The sequence below is a fragment of the Canis aureus genome, chromosome 32 (genome assembly GCF_053574225.1).
Source record: "Canis aureus isolate CA01 chromosome 32, VMU_Caureus_v.1.0, whole genome shotgun sequence".
Lineage (NCBI taxonomy): Eukaryota > Metazoa > Chordata > Mammalia > Carnivora > Canidae > Canis > Canis aureus.
Window position 1 is genome coordinate 8270269 of NC_135642.1, and position 16639 is coordinate 8286907.

The 16639-nt window shown below is 39.4% G+C and overlaps 1 long non-coding RNA gene across 1 annotated transcript; it reads right to left on the reverse strand.

Annotated features, from left to right (window-relative positions):
- Nucleotides 1-2742: 2742 nt before the first annotated feature.
- LOC144303640 (uncharacterized) lies at nt 2743-14519 on the reverse strand. Its single transcript, XR_013370637.1, has 3 exons — nt 14112-14519; nt 7264-7397; nt 2743-3279 (listed from the first exon to the last, which is right to left on the reverse strand). It is a non-coding gene; the product is annotated as an uncharacterized LOC144303640 (long non-coding RNA).
- Nucleotides 14520-16639: the final 2120 nt, after the last annotated feature.

The window sequence follows — 16639 nt, forward strand, 5'->3', positions numbered from 1 at the left end:
TATGTTTATGTCCAGAAGGATCTTGTTGTCTTATATTGGAGTACCTGTGTGCTGAGATTTTGCCTTAATGAGTAAAAGCTTAGACTTTTTTTTTTTTTTTTTGATGAGTAGAAATGTTTTGCGAGGTTTTTCTGATAAAAGACCATTTTACTCACATAAATTAGTTTGTTTCTCCAAGTTTTAGAAAATGACACGAAGGATAATACATTTTTTAAAGTTTTCCTAGTGGATCTTTAGGCCTTCAACCAGTACGGAGAAGAGTTCTATACTGCCCACTACTTAGGGAGGGAGCCATTTGATACTAATATTGTTTTGCCAGATTGGTCACCCAACCAGTGGTAACATGGGAAAAACAACACAAAGGGCTAAAAGCAAGAATTTCCCTACACCCTTTCTTGCCCTTTCCCTTTTCAGCACCCTCTCCCTTCCCAAACCTCATCTCCAGGAAACTGGGACAGCTGGTTATCCATCTCATTTTCCTCACAGTTGCATGCTGACTCTGTCACCAAGCTGTGCATTTGCTAGAACAGTTGATTTTCTTTACAAGACTGATGAGGAAGAGAGAGCAAAAGTCCTATTCATTGTTTCTCTTAAAGTTCATCATGGTGTGAATGTGTGTGTGAGTGTGTCCCCCATAAGTGAGGGGAAGCTATTAGGAGAGAGCCAGATCTCTTTAATGAGCCTAGAGGTAATGCAAAATTCATGTGTTTTCACCTGCAGCTGGGTAAAGCCTGGTTTCACAAACAAAAAGGGGGAAGGCAAGAAGGGTTGGTTATTTATGATTTTGCTAAAGCAGGTACCCTGGCTGCTACTGGGCATCCTGACCCACTTGTTCATTTTTTAGGAAGAAGTGAATACTTTCAATGGGAGAAACTCAAGCATCAGATTTGCTCCTTGGAGCATTAATAAAAGGGCTCAGTTAGCTTCATCTCATTATTTTACTATGAGTATTGACTTTGGCCTAGAGTCATGTATAGATAAAATGGTGCAAGGGCTTGTCCTAAGTGATTACTCAGAATTACAAATCATTTCACGTGTAACTGAATACTGCAGTCTAGCTGGCACCCTGCCCCTTGCTTCTCCCCCTCCCCTTTCTCTAATAGGAGCGCAAATCCAGCTTTGTCTGAAGAGGCAATTAATCTTATTCACTGAAAGCTGAATTTTAATTCACCAGCATGTGGAGGGCATATCTGCCTATCACACAGAATTAGTTTAACAGAGAATTTAGAGGAAAAAAATATTGGAGGTCTTGGCATTCTTGAGCAGTCAAAATATCTTGTAGGTACATTCCTTCGTTAGCCATCTACAGGCTATGGACAAGCTTCTCTTTGTACTAATAACTCTATTAGTCTAACCTGAGTTTGTTGTGTGTCCAAAAGTGGCCGATTACATTTTAGTTTATGTAAAACAAAACAAATCAAAAAAACCCCTGCAAGATAGGTGTGTTTTGGGGGAAAATGCACATAGGCAAGAAAGATAAATTCTGGTTTCCTAGAGATTCTCAAAGGCTATTACTTTTAAGGGCATGGTTTAGAGATGATCAGAAAAATAAAGGGACACATAAAAATCCTAGAAAGCCTACATTCATCCAAATCAAATCGTATGTAGGAATAAGTGGTAGGGTACAAAGTGGCAGGACTGCTGGCGCTGCAGGGGAGAGGCTCATGTGAGATCTGTTTGGCAGATACTGGGTGTTTCTGGTGCTTCTGAGCTATATTTTCATAATTTTTCCACGGAGCAAGATTTCAGTGTTTGGTCCGAGGTTTGTTTTACATGTAGATAAAGCGCATGCATGTGTGTGTGTGTGTGTGTGTGTGTGTGTGTGTGTGTGTTTAAACTTCCTGAAGCAGTTTCTTAATTCAAGTTTCTTAATTTGGACCAGAATATGACTTAACACATGCCCACACTTAGTTAGATATCAAGTTGCCATAAGGTCAGAAAACACATGGGCTCTGGTTTGTACTTCTGTTTAACACAGCAGTCCTCAAAGGCTGCCCCGTGCTACAGGCAGGTCTCAAAACACGTACCTGTCTTCTCCCCAGTGAAAGGGGTGATTTCATAAAGTACAGTGATCTCATATGACCACCAATAATTAGTGTAGCAGAAATCTTAAGGGAATTAAAAAGGTGCTATTGGCTTTTCTGTAGCTTTCTCTACATGCATGGTTGTCTCCTACCCCTGGAATTAACCTTCATGATTCCTTCCATGGCTTCTTCTAGGAATGCCTGATTGAATACTTACTAATGGGAAACCATGGAACTTTTTTCAAAACTCGTCCTAATGCTTCAAAAGGGTTTTTTGTTTGTTCTACTGTCAGTGGGTCTGAAGTGGGAGTGGGCCAAGGGCAGAGAAGCTATGGGATTAAGTATGCCTATGAACACCAAATGTCACAGGGTAATAGTCAAAGCACAGGGCTGGAAAGTTACAAACTGTGTTGCCTCATCAGACCATTCCCAGGGCTGAGCCTGGTGATTATTTTTAAAGGAAACAATTTGAAAATTCAAGGTTTTTACATTATTACCAGAAAATATTGCTTTATGTAGTGTCAGCGCTATAAAGATGGATTTTTGGAATCCCTCGTGTAAACTTTGCATTATCTATATAATGTTGAGAGTTTACGCAGATTTGGAATTTGGATATGTGAATGCCCAGAAGCACATATTTGCAAATAAACACTTGCAAATGTTCCAAGACTTAAATGATGTGTTGAATGCACAGTGGTGTTAGTGTTCATCCATTATTTATTTACTTAATTTTTTGTAAGCTCTGCTACTATACAAGGTGCTTCAGCTTATTTTGAGAGAAGAGGGTCATCGTTTGCATTTCCTCTGTGACTTATAGTGACATTTTCAATGCTACAACTGTTTGACCCTTAACAAGGAGTGGTGGGGTAGGGGAGACAATATGAAGAGGCCTCCCTTTCAATGTTTCTTGTTGCTCTTCAAAGTATATGAAAATGTTCTCTTTCCATCCCTTGCAGTCATGACATTAAACCCACACACTTTTAGAGAGCTTCTGGATAATCTTCAACTTGCCCCATCTCCACTTGGCAAGGCTCATCAGTAGTGTCCTTTCCAGTATGAAGGGGAAGAAGCCCTCCATTAGCACCTCTTTGGTTGGAGGGCTTATTTCTCCTGTCTTTTTCAAAAGATATGAGTTCCACTCAGAATTCTTATGAGATCCCAAATAGATATATTTCCATGCAGAATTATTCCTTCCAAGCCTCTCATCCTCTGTCTGGATTGTCCTGAACATTCCCCAAATATGTCTATTGGCACTCTGTTGAAGCAATATTGAGATTTTAATGAATAAAAAATAAGTTAGCTGTATTCAAGGCTAACAAAGTTCCATATACAACCTTATGAAGCAGGTTCTATTGTACCTATTTACAGGTGGTAAACAGCAGCCCTATTAGTTGTGTGTCATATATTTTGTGCAAAATAGAGGGAATACGATTTGAACAAAGACCTTTGGACTCCAGATCCCATTCTTTAAACTACTTGACTATCTTGCTGCCTTATAAGCTACCAGAAAATAAATTTCAGTGTTTTCACAAAGTGACCAAAATGGAAGCGGAGAGAACTAAAGTCAGTAGAGAATTTTTTTCCATGTCTTAAAATGGCTAGATCCTATCTCTGTAGCAGTTGAGTGAAGATTTTCAGATTTCCTTGACCTTCTTGACAAGAATCCCTAAGAGTCTAAGGACCTCCAATAAGGATTAGCCTTCTCTAGAACATAAAAATGGATTCTGGGGTTTATGGGTGTATAGTGGGAGTGTTTGTTAAGTTCATTTTGAGGAATGTTAGAGTGTTTTGAACTGCAATTCATCAGAAAACAAATATCCCAAATAGTGTGGGGCTTTAAAAAATTGTCATGTATATGCTAAGTCTGAAGGTAGGGGACCTCAGGGTTAATCCAGCAGCTCAACCACATCACTAGATCCAGATTTTTTTTAAAGATTTTATTTATTTATTCATGACAGAGAGAGAGGCAGAGACATAGGCAGAGGGAGAAGCAGGCTCCCTGCACGGAGCCCAATGCGGGACTCGATCCAGGGACCCCAGGAACACGCCCTGAGCCACCAAGGCATCCCTAGATACAGATTCTATTCTTACTCTGCCATGCTTGGCTTTACAGCTATTACTCCTATGGGGCTCAAGATGGCCACTCCGCCCCACGCATCACATCTCCATCTGTCTCTGGTGTTGGTACACCAGAGACAGAAAATGCAGCTGCCTGTATCTTGTGTACTTTTGTTAAAGAAATCTTTCCTGGAAGTTCTTCTAGGGTATTTTCCCTCATATACCATATATTGCCATTTGCAACTTGGTTGCATATCTACCCTAGGACCGATAACTGGTAAAGGGAATGGAACACTTCCCTCTGATTAACTTAGATACATTTGTAATGATTTATGAGAGTCCTCTTGTCTGGGTGGCAACAGAACAAATCAAATTTCTGCCATCAGAGTATCCATAGGGGAAATAAGCTCCATTGTGTGTCCCAAACACCAACCCAGTGCTGCAAAGGGGGAAGAAATGAAGCACACAGGAGTCAGAAGAAGCTCCTTCCTCTTCTAGTGTCCCTCCAATACCCTCTACTAACAAAGATTAACCTCGTGCCAGCTGGCAAGGGAGAAATGTTCCAGTATCACAAGCAGCCAATGAAGGGTGGCTTTGGAGCTGAGAGGCAATAAATTGGCAACTGGCACAGTTGGTTTGCCTGTCAAATCCTAGCCCTTTAATAAGGGCCTTCTGAGATGCTGATAACATGAACACCCAAGGAGGCATTATGGAAAGAAAGCTGAACATACAAAATATTTAGCTGGAGAACTTATTTCAGAAGTTATATTGTGGGTTCTGAGAGCAATAGCTATTTTTCCAACTCCTAGAAATAGATTAGACATCCCTAGGTCTTTTACTTATACGTAGATATATATAATAGATGCATAAAATTTATATGTATATGCGCATATATTTGTATTCTAGGTCTATAATTTTTTAAAAGAAGATGAGAAAATGAGGATGGAGAAATTATTTTCTGTAGGAAAGTGGGTAACTTTATAACAAAGTCCAGACAAGTGCCCCAAATCTTAACGATTGAAAAACAGGATGGAGAAAGGAAAAGACAGAAGGAATTTCAATGTGTTCTGAATATTTAATTTGACAGCTTAAGAACATAACTCCTGTTCCCCCTGTAGTGCACTTGTGGAGAGAGGACAAGTGGGCAGTATGCTAAGGTTGATCATCTCTTCCTTCCTTCATCATCATATCAAATGCCTCCATGGGCTATGGCTGTGGAGGGTGCTGGAGTGAGGAATAGTGGACGTGAGGAAAGACTAGGAGGGAACAGAAGGTGAATAAGACTCTATATGAACTTCTGGGCCTTAGTCCTGGACATATCCGAGTCCTCGGCTCTGTCAAGATCAGTGAGCTGATTGATTAATATATATATTTTTCTGGAGATCCAGCTGGAAGTAGTAGAGGGGAGGGGTTCATGTCCTCTGTTATTTTTCCATGTTGTTTGTGACAATTCCCATAACTGGTGCTCCTAGGGAGGGGCTTCCCAGTGGAAAAGACCCCTGATCTTTATTTCCTGCCTTTTCTTAAAAAAGTCTTCAAGCCATAAAAGGACTGTAGAGACAGCTTCCATTTTAGGTGAATCTGATAGTCGTCAGTACTCCAGTTCCTTAAGGCCGATGGAAACCCCACCTTCTACCACAAGAAGACAACTCCTGCAAGATCATCTAAGCACAACCATATTTCTATTTGAAAGAAGGCTTAACTTTAAGAATATTTGTAAATTAAAAAAAAAAAAAAACCTTCTGACTTACGGTGAGCTCTAATAAGGCTATTGTTTATCCCATCCATTCCTGAACCATGTTTAAATAAAAAGTACTCAAGTTTAGATATTCAAATGAACTTCAATAAAATGTACCATAGGCCCTGAAGACAACTTCACAGGAGAAGCTCTAGGGTTTTTAACAATATCTGTGTTGTTGGAGTAAGTAAAGCCTCCTAAAGTGACTATTTTGAATACTCCCCTATACAATTACTCAAGAAGTGTTTGACTTAATTTCCACTTCAGGGGGACACCTCCTGTAAAACAGATTCCCTTTCCCTCTATATCAGTACCTGGTTAATGATCCAGCTGACAGTGGTTCGAATAAAACTTGTCGAATGCCCAGCATTTAAAGAAATGAAATATCGAGAAATGGGAACTCTACTGTGTGATCATTTGTAGTATCCAAAAATCGGAAGGGGAGTGGGTGAAGAATAAAAGGATGAGTGGAGGAGATTAAGAATTAAGCATAAGTAGAAAAAAGAAAAAAATATTTTTCTGAAATCCCAATGGATTATAATGAAAGTCACAAGGATACCTCCAGAAAAAGAACTCTAGATATCTGTATGAAGAGCTAACACATGTAGAGATAACACCTTTGAGAATCGTTGGCAACAATTTTAAACGATGTTATACTTATTGTGAAATTGCATTGCTTCTACTTATTTCATGGAATATATGCCTTTGGGGAGTCTGGTTAACATAGTTTGGTTGATTATTATGTTGTTGTAACATCCTGTGGTGAAAGCAGTCTGGCAAACTAGCCACATTACAGGATGGATCCTAAGGAGATTTACCAACAGAAAGCAAGCTTGCTCTCAACTCTGTACTTGGTGGCCCAGTTGAGAACATGACTGGAAACACTTCAAGAACTTATACTGTGAGAATCTGTTGAAGTACACTGAACAGTCAACTATAGGATGCTTAGTACTTGTTATTATCAATTTATAAATATGTATGGAACTCTGATTGCCATTTTAGGGATGCTGGATATAAAGGTTCATAGGTATGAATCCTTCTTCCAAGGAGCTTAAGTTTGGCATACCAAATAAACATTAGGCTTCTGTAAGAGCAGGTAAAACACAAAAGTTATGCTTCTATGATTATTAAAATGTCACTTGGTATTGGAAATTATTTTTCTATTAACCTAATAATTTAGTATGGCATACCATTTACTAATAGGACTTGCTAATTCAACCATGTAGAATTTCTTGATTTCCTTGGCATTGGTTTGGAATATTCTGACCTGAGATTGGCAGCAGTAAGTTGAGAGTAAGTATGGGGTAAGGGAGTACAAAAGCAGTACTTTTTAGTAATTTTATTTGACCATTTTTTTTTTTTTTGAGGCTCACACATTATCAGTAGTGGATCAGATGTTAGTCATCCTAGTCCGGGAAATCATGGAGAATTGGTGATAGATACCTTGAAGGACTCTGGGAAGAAGGTGTGTGGCCCAGGTGAGCTGAGTTAGATCACTTACAAGGATTCTCACTAACAAAGACACCGTTGCTTCTCTTCAGGAGGCTCAGGTTCTAAATGCATCAGAGCTTTGATTCCTAGAAGCAGGGGGAAAAGGCAAACAACTTTTAAAAAGAATTAAGATGGCCAGGAGCACCTCGGTGGCTCACTCAGTTGGTTAAACATCGGACTCTTGGTTTCAGCTCAGGTCATGATCTCAGGTTATTTTTTTTTCTTAATTTTAATTTTTTTAGCCCTCTTTTATATTAAAAATGGAGACTGCTTGGAATTCTCCTTGTCTCCCTCTATTCCTCTCTCCTTCCCCCAAATCCCCCACCAGCCATGTGCTCTCTCTCTCTCTCTCTCAAATAAATACATAAAATCTTTAAAGATGGCCTAAACAGCTCCTTGAGATGGGAAATGTATATTTACAAGTCGCTTGCTGATGTGTTTTTAAACACATTTTAGGGATCTGCTATTTATGCTAGATTTTTCTATTAATAAATCTGTATTTCATGTTTCTGAACACTGACATTTTTTTTTCATTGTCACTTGGAATTACATGGACCATTAATTCTGTATCCAAAAAGTCAGATAGTGATAATCTAAATTAAATAAATGTAGAGGAGGAAATCTAAATTAATGAATTTCAGATAACACAGGAAAACACAAATGTTTCAACCAGAGAATTTTTTAAAAAATGATTAGAAGATGCAAAACACCCCAAATTTCTGTATTCCCCCTTATATCTGTCTTTCTCCATCTCCTTAGAACAAGGTTGAATGTGATTTCACCCTGAGTACATTTTTTCTTCCTTTTGCAGGGCTGAAGACAAAAACACAGGTTAATACAGTACATATATTTAAAAACTATAACTTTGGTTATTTTTATGGTTCTATTTCTTTTTTTAAAAGATTTTTTTTAAAAAAGATTTTATTGATTTATTCATGAGAGACAAGGGGGGGGGGAGGGAGAGGCAGAGACACAGGCAGAGGGAGAAGCAGGCCCCATGCAGGGAGCCTGAAGTGGGACTTGATCCTGGGACTCCAGGATCATGCCCTGAGCCGAAGGCAGATGCTAAATTGCTGAGCCACCCAGGGATCCCCTATGGTTCTATTTCTTCAGAAGATTGCATTTTGTGGCAATTCCTTAAGAAAATGAACTGAAGTCCTTAGGAATATTGACTGAGGCTAAGTCTCTATTAGAAAATCAAAGTTTCTTTTATTCATATCTATGGAATTTGGACATAGCATATCCTTGCTGATGGTACATAGTAACTATCGTGTAAGTGTATATTGAATTTTATGACATAATAAAAACAACCAAAAAAGCTCAATTTAAAGAAATAGTTTTCTATGTGATAAAAGACGCAGAAGCTTTGGTCTAGTGGCTGTTGCTCAATTATGTAGATGAGTCCAAATTTGTTCTGCAGCCCAGACTCTAGACAATTTAAAAACATGTTTATTTTCTTTTTTATTTGACCTTCTGAGTCAATTAGCCCCACCTGGCTGAGTTGTAGCTCAGTGAAAGAGAATTCAGAAGATTTTCTTTGTTAGTTTCGTTTGAAGTAAACACCCTGAACCTTTTGTAAATGTAATGATTTTCTCTTAAAACTCACTAATACCATAACTATACTAATAAAAGCATAATGTATATTATTAGGCCTGAACTCTTGACCATGGGTATCTGTACATTTTGGTCTGTGCACAAGTGTCATAAATGACCATTTTATAGATAGATAATGTTCTTAATCCATAATTCTTTATTGCTGATGGTTATTGCATTAGATGATGACCCATAGCTATTAAGAGCCAGTTTTTAATATCACAACCATTTAGGAAGGTTAATGGACTCAGTTTTGAGACTTAACCTTTGGATGCTGTGGGTTAAAGGGTTATATTTGTGCACTAAAATGCCAGAAAATATCTACTTATTTTCATTTCTCAGTGTACAGTAACTGCTATTTACCAATCAGAAGGAAAGAAACTGAGTGTGACATATAAGATAACAAGTTTCTAGAGCAGTGAGATTCTTTTAAAATATACATTTCATATTTGGCTTCTATTATTTTTCATTTAGACACAAGAATTGAAATGTGAACAGATGTAACCTAAATCAGTTGAGGAATATTTATTATGGCTGTTCAGAAAAAATAGATGGAGATTATAATTCATAGTTTTCTTGGCTAGTTTGGAAAGTTCACACGCATTGTAATGGGGAACTGGTGGTTTAGGGAAGTCACGAATTCCTTATGGATGATACCTGTCTGCAGCCCAGAATTTTCAGAGGAATAAAACAGTGTCTATGTGGATTCAGTTCCATTTCAAAAATCTAATTAGCATTCCATGGTGACCATTTATCATGTATTTTTGCCACCCATTATCCATTATTCTTCTTAATGTCACCCTTATTCCCTTTTATTCCGTTAATTCATTGTGACTTGGCTGTGTCGGAGGAAGAGTTCAGGCACTTCCCTTCTATTATGGAAGTCAGAAGCTGAGTGTGTGAACAGACACCGTAATGGCCCTCAATGAATCACACCTTGTATTCGTGTAGTTGTGTCTCCACTCCATGTGGACTCTGGGCTTGACTGTGCGATCGGTTTTGGTCCACAGGGCCTAAGCAAACAGAATGCAAGCGGACTGGAAAAGGGCTCACCCATTAGGCTACCCTCTTGCTCACTGCGTTTGGAACCCATACACAATACGAAAAAGTGTAGGCTACGAGTGACGAAGAAGGACCCTGAACTAGTGGCTTCTTGCAAAATTAACCCTCAGACGGGGGGGAGGCCATCCAGGACCTGATCTGACCCTCCCCACTCCTAGCTACTTAAAGTCTCACCGCTTCTCCGAGCTTCTTGACTGGTTTTCCAAGGAATTGCCTTTTGCAAATTCAGCCAAAATCAATCACTGATGCAACCAAGAAACCTAACTAACATAGATACTTAAATTGGGACTTTGAAACGCGAAGAGATTACTTGAGAATAACTGAAAACCACGTGAACTGTACTTATACAGATTCACTCAGAAGTTGAATGATGAGTGAAGTATATGTATATTCATGAGTTTGGGTCAGCAAACATTCCTTACCAGGGAGCAAATATTCCTTACCAGGGACCTTTTGTAAGTCCAACAGTTACATTAGCTTTGCATCTCTGGGTGAGAATCGGAATTTCCATTTCTCCTTTACTAAGCGTGTATGTTGCCTGGATCTCAGGGTGGAAGTGCCTCAGAGAATAGCTACAATAATTCAAGACTTCATGTCCTATGTGGCCTTCTCCGCCCTCCCTGCCCCGACCTCATAGATATGATTGATAAGTGACATTGTATTAGTTCAGGGTGTTCACCTCACCCTTCTTATTCCTGTGCTGTGTTCCTCCCCCGTTGCCCCGTGATCCCCCCCCCACCTCCTGTGTCCCACCCTAAGGTGGCACTCTGCTCCTGCGGAGGGCACGGTCCCCAGTCCCTCCCGATGTTGCTTTACCATTTGCTATGGGCTGTTCTTTCCCATCCGCCCTGGGCTCATCATCGGCTTTACACTATTGGAAATTTCCTATAAAGGCCGCCTACGATCCGTGAATGACCCTGAAAGATAGGGCATACCCGTGGGTGTTTTCATCCATAGCTTGTTCACACAAGCTGAGCTACACAATTATTGATAAATGTTTGTTTTCACTGCTTTGACAAAGGCCGTTCCTCCTCATCTTATTGCTTTAGCTCTTCAGTTCCAAGCTGGGGTGGGTGGGTGACTAACTTGTGGCCTGTGTGGCTGGATGCATTTGTAGGGAGAAGAAGCTGGCTCTTAAAGCTGGCTGTCGTCAGAACGGAGGTGCTACTGCCCTGCTCACTGCGTTATAGATAATGCTCAATGAACATTAACTGACTTAAAATTAATTTGTAATTAAGTAATTCTCCAAGACTGGACAATTGGTCCTCATTTTAGAACAAAGAAACCTAGAGTTGCTGACATTATGCAACTGTCTTCACAGTAAAAGGGAAAGAAAGTTATTCCCTTTTGATAATCAGATAGGCATTCAGTCACAGAAGATGAAGGGTCGTAAGAAGGCCTAGAAGAGGGATATGAAATCTATGATCCAAGAGAAAAAGAGACCTGGGAGGTTAAGTAACATTTCCCTTTTTTTCCCCAGCACCACTCCACCAAAGGTATCACAATCTAGTCAAAGACTGTAAATTTGGTATTTCACACATTAGAAGGTGCATTCAACTGACAATGCTAAAAAAATCCATTTTTACAACTTAACAGTTTCTGTCAACATTTAAAAAATGTTTTCTGTATCCATTTCTTGGGAGACTCATAAAGCTGGCTTTCCTGAGTATTCTTGGTTTCTGTTGTTTGTTCATTCTTTAACTATTTTTTCCCTTCCATTTCAAGGAAAAGCTGTTGGGCATTTTTGCACCTTCTTTGGCTTCAGCTGTGATGCTAGGTGATTCCGATATAATTAGGTGAGATTTTTATAGGCCCTCAAAGGCTAACAAAATAATAAATGTGGCAGTTCAAATAATAGCAATCAGCAGGTCAAGCAAATAAATAAATAAATAAACTCCTTTGGACTGAGATTGACAAGCCCTAATGTTATCAGAGTTTTGAAATGCAACATACTTTCTTGTTTCCTTCTTACTGTTTTTAGCTTCTATTTTTTAACCTTTTTTTTTCGTGTTGCATAGGGATATTTTCATCCTGTCTATTGTTACTATTTTTTTCATTCATGTGGTTTTCTGTTTTCAATGCAGCAAGTCTGCTTACTAAGAAATACTCACATATTACTGCAAAATGAATCCTTTTCCTTGAGATTATATTTATTGTAGACTTTCAAAGGATACTGATTTCTCTAAGTATTCTTATAAATCAGGATATCACAAACATCTTTAGAATGCTTTTTTATCCTTTTGTTTTTAAAAGTCCTATGCATTTGTTGCAGAAAATTCAGGTACTACAGAAAAGCACAAAGAAGAAAAGTACCATCATTTCTCTAATAATAACTAGTTTTATATCCTTCTAGTCTTTTTTTCTGTGACTCGATGTACCTGCATATACAGCATATCCAAGGGAATCCTGCTTTTTTGATTAAACATTAATCCATTTCTTGACAATTCACATACAGGTTTATGAAACTTCAAGTGCTGAAATTGCAAATGGAGCCCTTTTTATAATTAAAACATGACAGAAATCAAACTTCTACAATTTGGATGGGAGTAAAATTATGCTTCAGGTGTGAATGGCTCTTGGTGTTTTGGTGGGCGCTTGTCAGAAAAATTAACGACAGCATATATAAAATGAGAGAGATTTTGGGTAGCCTTACAAATAATGTCCTATGTTCTATTTTGATATTTAGTTATTTTCCAAATGACTTTAAGACTGCTCACTTCTCAATCCTCACCTGGCATTCTCTTTCTCACAGAACTCTGCTGTTCTACATGTATAACTGGTTGAAATGAGCAAAAATAAAGCCCACAGCATTTTTCCTTTCTTTCTTTCACCTTTTCTTTAACCATAGCTTTCTTCAGTTTTTTCCACCAACAGTTAGAAATGTGGCTTCTGAAAGATAACAAGGCATGGTTCCATAGCATGCCCGTGCCTCCCCGTCTCCCCCACTCACTGCTAACTCTTTTGTTTGTACAATATTCTTTTATTCTGAGCAATATAACATTTTAGTTCTCGTAATAAATGCCTTCATGTGAAGCAGTTCAGCTAAGAGAATGTTATTAGACTGTGCTCCCAGGCAGCGCACCTCCACACGATCAATACAAAGCTGGGCCTCAGCTCATTCCCTCTTTGCTTAAATTCCCTGCAAATGTGCAAGAGAAGCAGCAGAGGGTGTCATCAATCACAGGCCACTGTGACATATGCTGAAACCTGACCAGGGCCGAGATGTTTTAATAAGGCATCCATTAAAACCCTCAAATAAATTGCAATTTGAAAACAGAACATAATACCAGCCAAGTTTTCCTCATCCATCTTGTGGCATGTCATGTAATGTAATTGCGTTGTTAATTTATCCAAGAACTTTCTCAGTACACTGTTTCGTTGGCACCGCTTAATTTCCCTGTAGACTATTTGTGTGTGTGTATGTGTGTGTATGTGTGTGTGGGTGTGAGAGAGCACACATGTAAGACAGAGAAAGCAAGGGAGCAGGCAACTGGAAGAGAAAAAAAAAACGCACAGAAACTGTATTTATTTCTGTGTGTTTGTGTGTCTGTGGGCCTGATGGTTCCTTGGAGGAAATAGTCCTGTTTCTGCTTAGCATGGCATTAGTCAGCGAGCTAGTCAGAAATTTGAAATGTTTGACGTTTTGTCAATGACCCCTGAGTAGCCCAGTGCTACCTTGCCAGCTCTGGCCTACAGCAGGACCACGTCCTTCTCCCATTCAGCGTGCCATTGGTTTATGCCCCTCCAGAGTGGGATCACTCAGAGTGCCTGTGGATCCCATCAATAAATATTGACAAAAGTGTTTAGGGGCCACTTAGGATCACCACACGATGACACTCAAAACAGGACAGTACTGATTTTGGTTCCCTGGCTCTTGGGTCATAAGTGAAAAGTTTTGACAAGGGTAAGAAAAATAAGAAGTTATAAATCAATAGGAAAGAATAAAAATGTATTTCTCTGGAATAATGTCAAAGTGATTGCATATATATATATATATATAAATACATATATATAATTTTTTAAAAGAGCTTGGAGGAAAGATAGAGACAGGCAGGGGCTCATATAGATTTCTTTGTCTTCTAAGCGTAAATCTAAAAATAAGTAATACAATTCTTCATGTAGGGCTGCATCAGCAGATTCCTTACCTTTATTTATTCTTCTAGGTTTTCTTAATCAATCTGTTCTCTCATTTTCTATAAAAGAAGCCATTGGAAGGCAGAGGGTGAATCTACCCCACACATTCCATCTGTATCTAGGATGTCACAGAAACCATGATGCCAATCAAATATTGGTTTCAAACTGTCAACCGTCTTTTCTAGGCCTACCACTGTGAAGTCATAAGTCATTGAACTAATGACAGAGGAGAGAAGAGAGTATGACAAAAGGGGAAAATCCACCAGAAATCTACTTGTGTAGCTGCTGTTTTAAGATTATTAATGAAGAACAAAATAGTTATTTGAGATTCGGTAGGAAAGACAACTCGATGTAAAGCAGGCTGGTCAATAAATTAACAGCCACCCTCTTGCGGTGGAGCCTTACGTCTAAAGCGGTGTTGCAAGTCGGCCCCAAGAACGTGGTGGCGTTCTGATACGTAACCTGCATACAAACCATTTTTCTCCAAGGCTCCAACTTATCACCATGCAAACTATTAGACAATTACGGGGTATGAGAGGTGCCAGGGAAAGCCAAATTAGTTTCTGCTTTCTGCTAATGGATGACCTTTGTGATTTGGATCAGGTGCTGAAATTCACTTAGTCCGAAAGGCAGGAGAATGGGGAAACACCTAAAATAATTTTCTCTCCCTCCAGAGAAGATGCCTGGCTACCACCTGCCCAATAAATGTCAATTGGATTATTTTTTAAAAAATAAGCAGCCTGATCCCAAAGCACTGGTGGACGCTAGATTGAGTGGTGCGGGGGAGTGAGAGTGAAATCGCTTAAAAATATCAAATCGACCTAAAACCAAAACCCAAACATTACAAATTAGACATGAGAATGGTTAGTTCTTTCCTGGGAACTCTAACACCTCAGGGTTCTAAGTAGATTCTGAAAGCTTTACTGAGATTTGAGCTGATTTATTATGCTTAGTAGGAATCATGTTTGGTTTCTCCTCGTTGAAAATATTTTGAGGTTTAGCTGAAATTTGTTTGGAATTGAGAGCGTAATATCCCAAGCAACATTCAAGGGATCAGAACCAACAGGAACTGGAATGTACAAAAAAAAAAAAAAAGAAAGAAAAAAAAATGTTTCTTTCGCTCCACGTGAGCGTGGGTTGCCAACTCTCACACGCTTCTAATGTTAGCTCGAGCTTGCTGGCAGTTCCATTGTAAGCTCCATTCCACACACATCCTCTGCTGTTTTGGCATTTGAACGTTGGCCTTCTTTTTATTTCCTTGTCCAGAAATACAGTCACTTAAAGAACAGCATAATTATTATTAGACGTGTGGGGGTTTTTTTGTTTTGTTTTGTTTTTTGTTTTTAAAGTTCCAGCTTGAGGCGAATTCTTCTTTGCAGTGCTATGTGGCCCCGACAAGACCCAGAGGACGCGGACCTTGAATTCCCCTGGTGCACGGCAAGGGCGGGGATGAAATGTCAGCTCCCAGGCTGATTATGTAGCTCGTGTTGGCAAGAACAGAATAATTGTGTCCTACCCGTGGTGGGAGAGATGTGTACACGGGGAGATAAAATTGTAAGGGGACAGACAATATAGGGTGAGCACGTGGACGGCACAAAGGAATTCAATTGGGTGGATGACCCAGGTCTTTGGCCTTTGTGGAAATCAATGAACTACTGCTTAGGTGTCTTTTTCAAAGCACAGGGACATGGAAAGATTAAAGCCTTGACTCTGATCCACTGAGGCTTGTTCACTTAACCCTAGGATATTTTTTAAGAGACTTGATTTGTTTTCTTCTTTTTTTCTTTTCCTATTTTATTTTATTTCCGTTTTCTCTCCGCTTCCTTGAACTGATTTACAATTCCTGCATCTATTGCTGCCTTTAGCTATGTGTGCCATTATTCAGCTACCCTTTTTGTAATTAAATTCTGCTTGAATTGCTTATAGGCCTAACGTCCTTCCCTAACGTTAATCTGTGACCTCCCATTTCTAAATCGGTTAGCGACCTTGTACCGGGCGCGCCCTGGCTACTGGGACACCTGGGTCTGAATTCAATTTGAGATTTCAGCTTTGTGCAAAATTCCCTGCAAACTTGCATGCAAATTCGAAGCCTGATCCATACAAATCTTCTAGCGATATCATTCTAATTTCAGAAGCCTGGTGAGACGGAGCCATGTGTTATGTTATAAACACCCCAACAAAAGAACTGTGATCTTACCATGTTATTTTTTCCCCCCGATGTAATTTTGTAAACGTTGTTGATTCTGCCTCAGCAGTTGGAGACTCTTTGCATGTGTTCCTCTTCCAAATTCCCTGCTTTAAAATCCCCTAGAGCCCCATAAGTGCCGGGTTTCTTCAAGAAATAGGTTACCGGCACCCCTACCCTCCCACTCCCCACCCCTCCAAAAACAATCCCCGCACTAAAGTGCCAATAAACGAACTCAGCCGCGGACGATGATATTGTCAAGAAAACCTCAAGAGAGAACCATTTAAATTTCATGGCATAAATCTGAGCTCTTGGCCAACCTTCCGTTAGCAAGTAGCAAGTACAAGTCTCATG